General features: G+C 32.6%; 1 pseudogene; it reads left to right on the top strand.

Annotated features, from left to right (window-relative positions):
- Positions 1–1,381: 1,381 nt before the first annotated feature.
- LOC125107360 (olfactory receptor 6C6-like) lies at positions 1,382–2,322 on the top strand (annotated as a pseudogene).
- The last annotated feature ends 3,580 nt before the right edge of the window (positions 2,323–5,902 follow it).

Genomic DNA, 5,902 nt, shown 5'->3' with positions numbered 1-5,902 from the left:
GCTTATAGCAATTCAGTTTTTCTTTCCTTACTTTTTTCTTTGTTTGTTTGTTTTGGTTTTTGTTTTGTTTCTTACATAACTGATATTCCTGACATGAGTCTCCAGAGGTCATTTATTTTTCTTTTCTTCTTCTTCTTTTTTTTAAATTAATCCCTTGTGTGTCTTTTGAGAAAAATGATAAAACTGTGCCTTTTGTTAGTGCACAATATGAAGCAAGAATTATTTGTTACAAAATTTGGGTTCCTTTCATATGAGGGATTTTCCAAAACGTCTTTTCATTTATAGCATTACATTTCCATTTAGAATTTTTATGGAGGCATTCAGCTTCATTTCAATATATAAGAAAAGAAGACAGAAAATGAATCTTACCTAGCCTGAAAGAGGATTCTAATTATATGTAATATCTGGATTCTGTCATTTTAATGAGTAGCAGTGGAAGTGAAAGTAATTAACAGATGCATATAATTTTGAGAATGCATATGTTTTTAGAATCCTTCTTGAGAGAGAATAGTCATCATCCTTTATTTTTGACCACTATTTCTACCATATTCCTATAAGGGGGAAATTATATGACTGTATTTGAGATATGGTAAGTCACTTAAAATTTGCAATAAATATCTAGCTCATAAATGAAAGCATTCTCACACGTAAAAATCAGGTAATCTACTGACTTCTGAACTGTCATTTACTTTTCTGTTTTTATGTAGATGCAATAGTCAAAGCTTCATGATTAAATGCAACTGATATGAGAAGACTGATGCATTTGAAACCAAAGAAAAAGAATAATTAAGTGAAATGAAATAAGGGAACAATGCAGAAGTACTGCACCAGAACAAAATAATAATATATATCAGAATATTTCAACCATAGAGAAAATATGTAACTGTGATTATTTCTATATATTACAAATTTTTAAGTGTTTTAATGAGCTAAGAACTTTTGAAGAATATTACATATTAATTTTCTAAATGTTACAAGAATTTTTTCAATAATTTTTAAGATATACATAGAAAATAAATTTAAAGTCAAGCTTATGTTCTATTTAGAACACCGAAACAGAAATCAGCTCATTTGGAACTGACCAGCTAAAATTTATCTTTTAAGTTCCAATAGAAAAAAGAAAAAATTAAGTAGTTTTGTTACCATAACTAAGGTTTAAATGGAATCATCTGTTAGAGGTTCCTAGTTTGATCTATGCTATAGTTTTAAGTATCAACTGTCTTGTGAAATCAGATCATTTTTTTTAACTTATTTATATTTCTGACTATTATTTTTGGTTTTTTGCTTTTTGTTTTTTTTCTGTCTGTACCTTCTTAAAAACTCCTCCTATTTCCACTTTTGGAGTTGTTTTCCTATATCTATTTTCATAATATTCAAATCAGAAATGAGGAATCAGTCAAGAGAGATCAAGTTCATTCTCCTAGGATTGACTGATGACCCACAATTGCAAATTGTGATTTTTATATTTTTCTTCCTAAACTATGTGTTGAGTGTGATTGGGAACTTAACCATCATCCTTCTTACCTTGCTAGATCCCGCCTCAAGTCTCCCATGTATTTTTTCCTCCGAAATTTCTCCTTCTTGGAAGCCTCATTGACAACAGTCTGTATTCCCAGATACCTGATAAGCCTCATGACTAAAAACAAAATAATTTCCTACAATAGTTGTGTATCTCAGTTATTCTTTTTCCTTTTGTTAGAAATTACAGAATTTTACCTGCTGGCTGCCATGTGTTTTGACCGGTATGTAGCAATCTGCAAACCCCTCCATTACCCCATCATTATGAACAACAAAGTGTGTTACCAACTACTATTCAGCTCATGGACAATTGGCTTTCTGCTTACATTTCCACCAGTGGCCTTGGGATTGACACTGGATTTCTGTGCTTCCAAAGTAATTGATCATTTCATGTGTGACACTTCCCCCGTGCTGCAGCTTTCCTGTACTGACACTCATTTACTGGAATTGCTTTCATTTGCTGTAGCTATTGGAATACTCCTGATCATATTGCCTTTAGTAATTCTTTCCTACACATACATTATCAAGACCATTCTAAAACTCCCCTCTGCTCAGAAAAGAACAAAGGCTTTTTCTACTTGTTCTTCTCATATGATTGTAGTCTCCCTTACTTATGGTAGCTGTATCTTTAATTACATAAAACCAACAGCAAAGGAAAGGGTGACTTTATCCAAAGGTGTAACTGTTATTTACACCTCAGTTGCCCCTTTATTAAACCCTTTCATTTATGCTCTCAGAAACCAGCAAGTGAAAGAAGCCTTCAAGGATACACTCCAAAAGATTTTCTCTTTTTTCAAAAAATGAAGAGGAAATTTAATTTTAAAACCTTAGCTAAAAACTAAATAAAAATTTTGACTCATTTTATAAGCTTACTTAATCTATTCTTCAAATAGTCCATCTAATATTTATACCTCATAATATTTAACCACACCTGTCGCCACAATTCATCTTTTCCTCCTACTCTATGATTTACAGTCCTGTGCTAAAGTATGAGCATTCACTTGAGTTATCAACACAAATGTGAAATTTCTTTCACTCTACAAAACATGGTTCTGACCTCCTCAAAAACATGATTTTAAATAGATATTCATTATAAAAATTTTAAATAAGTATACAGACATCAATATAATAACATGCACTACTATTGGAACTCTAGGAAGTTCTTCAAATGTCACACAATATTTTCAACAAAGCAAGAAAAGAAGGTAGGCTTCAAGTCACAAATAGCTCATATGTTCTAAAATGTAACAGAACTTTATCTGGTATGTCAGTAGACCTGAAAATTTGGAGTGAGTAACAATCACACACCTGGTTGGCTTATTTAATAGCAAAAACAATATTCTCATCCTTAAAATGTCTTTTTTTTAAAGATTTTATTTATTCCTTTGACAGAGAGAGAGAAAGAGAGAGAGACAAAATGAGCAAAAGCAGAGGGAGAGGGAAAAACAAACTCACTTCTGAGCAGGACATTGGGCCGGATGCCAGGACCAGGAGATCATGACCTAAGCTGAAGGCAGATGCTTGACCATGTGAGCCACCCAGGTGCCCCCGTAAAATGTCTTTTTAACTTAGCTGGAGTAAAGTATAGAAACATGGACTACAGGATTTTCTGTTGTCGGTGGTTCCTATGAGAGTTTTCTTTTTTGATATAAAAACCTATGTGAGCAGATTTTTATTTTATTAAGATTATTATGTTAAATTTATTGAGGATGGGTTTTTGGATGTTAAAGTCAGGAAGACAGGTTAAATGGCTAATACTTCAAACTAAATGAGTTACTTGAGAATTGAAATGCAATAGTGTCAATGAATCTGAAGCTCTGGGAAATGGTTCCATAGATATTAGGAAAACAAACTGTGAGGAATGGTTGAACATTTGGCTATATGGGATAAATAGAAAAAGATTTTAAAAACTAAAATGTAGCTTCCTTAAACCTTCATTCTACCCATTCCTGCACATACTCCCTTATATATTCAATATTTTTAAAGAAGGCCAGTACTATTGGTATCTAGTCAGATTAAAAAAAAAAAGGTACCTACAAAGAAATATATGAAATATATAGAGTTCCATATTGGGTATATTATGCCACCTGAGAATTATAAGTGCAAAAATCATTAAGGTATTTAATGCCGTAACTCCTATCCATGTGACTCTGAGAAGAAAACAATCTAAGTTCACGTTTGTGTTCTGATTTATTTTACTATTTTAAGCCAACACTGCTAAGCACCTTCTTTTCTAAGGTAACTACAAGGGAATAAGTTCATATTATGATATTCAAGCCCCCAGAGCTTTCCAGTAAGCTCTTTAAAAACTATTAGACCGTTATTAGATATTGTTTGAGAATATTTTCCTCATTTTTTGTGTCGTTTTTTCATTTTCCTTACAGTGTCCTTTGGTTACAGAATTTTTAATTTTGATGAAGTCAATTTTTTTTTAGTTTTTATTTGTTTCATGTGCTTTTGGTATCATATTTAAAACACCATTGCTTAACCCAAAGTTGCAAGGAGGTACACCTACCATTTATTCTAAGAAATTTCTAGTTTTGTATCTGACGATTAGGTCTTTGGTTTCTATTGAGTTAATGTTTCTGTACAGTTTCAGGTAGAGATTAAAGTCACATTTGCATGAAAATAGTTATCACAACATGATTTGCTGAAAAGGCTATCATTTCCCCATTCAATAATCTTGGGACACTTGTTAAAAATCAATTGATCATAAATGTATAGGTTATTATAGGACTCTCAGTTTTATTCCTTTGTGCTATTGGTCAATTGCTATGCCAGTACCACACTCTCTCTATCATTGTACTTTTATAATAAGTTATGAAATTGGAAAAGATGACTCTTTCAACTTTCTTCCTTTTTCACTATTGTTTTGGCTATTCAGGGTCCCTTGCAATTCCATATGAATTTTAGGATCAAATTGCTCACTTACATAAAAAAAGCAGCTGAAAATTTAATAACGATTATGTTGAATCTGTGGATTAGTTTGGGAACTATTACCATCTAATTCAATGTCAGGTCTACTCTCCAATCCATACATAGTTTGTCGTTATTTATTTAGGATTTCTTTAATTTTTAAAAATTTTGTTAATTTCTTGATACAATGTTTCACTACCCTGGTAAAAATCACATAAAACAACTCCTACAACTGAACAATAAAAAAGAACAAACACTCAACAAAACATAGACAAGGGACTTAAGGAAAATATACAAAAGGAAAAAAAAAGCACATGAAAAGATGTCCAAGAACATTACTACCAATTTACAGCCAGTAAGACATACCACTTTACAGCCAGTAAGACAGTTATAATATGTATTTGTATAGGTGTCTGCTTGTGTGTGTGTGTGTGTACATATATCTTGGTTATAAATATCATAAAAAATAACAAGTGCTACTATACAGAATAACAAGTGGTGATATATAGAATTTGAAACCTTCATACACTGCTAGTGCATATGTAAAATGTGCAGCCACTTGGAAAATTAGGCAACTCATCAAGAACATAAATAGAGAGTTACTATAGGACCCAGAAATTCTACTTCTAGGAACTGAAAATATATGTTCACACAAGAACTTCAACACACATTTTCATAGACACATCATGCAAAAGAGTAAAAAAATAGAAAAAAGAAAAACAAGTAAACTTCAAGTGATGAATGTATAAACAAAATGTGATACAGGTAAATTTTATTCATTTTCATTTTATTATGTTTTGCTTTGCTGCACTATCCATATACTATGTTTCCTAAATTGAGGGTTTGTGATAATCTTACATTAAGCAAGTCTATTAGTACCATTTTCCAACAGCATTTGCTCACCTCTGTATTATATTGTGGTAATGCTCACAAAATTTCAAGATTTTTCATTATTAGTATATTTGTTATGGTGATCTGTGATTGTGATCTTTGATGTTGCCATTGTTATTATTTTGGGACACCATAAACACTGCCCACATAACACAGCAACTCTAATCACCAAATGCTCTGTGTGTTCCTACTGCTCCACTGGCCAGCTGTTTCCCCTTCCCTTTCCTTCTCTTCTGGCCTCAGTATTCCTTGACACACACACACCAATATTGAAATTGGACTAATTAATGACCCCACAGGACCTGTAAGTGTACAAGTGAAAGGAAGAATCACCTGTCTCACACTTTAAGTCAAAAGCTAGAAATGATTAAGCTTAATGAGGAAAGCATACAAAAAGCCAGGATAGGACAAAACCTGGTTCTCTTGCACTAGTTAGCCAAGCTGTGAATACAAAGATAAAGTTCTTGGGGTTCTGGGTGCTCAGTTGGCTAAGTATCTGACTCTTGGTTCCTGATCAGGGCATGATCTTGTGGTTGTGGGATTGAGCCCTGTGTCTGGCTCTCCAGCTCAGTGTAGA

This window comes from Lutra lutra, chromosome 8 (genome assembly GCF_902655055.1).
Source record: "Lutra lutra chromosome 8, mLutLut1.2, whole genome shotgun sequence".
NCBI classification, from domain to species: domain Eukaryota; kingdom Metazoa; phylum Chordata; class Mammalia; order Carnivora; family Mustelidae; genus Lutra; species Lutra lutra.
The sequence above is the reverse complement of the archived record's forward strand: the minus strand, read 5'-3'. Positions and strand labels throughout refer to the sequence as shown.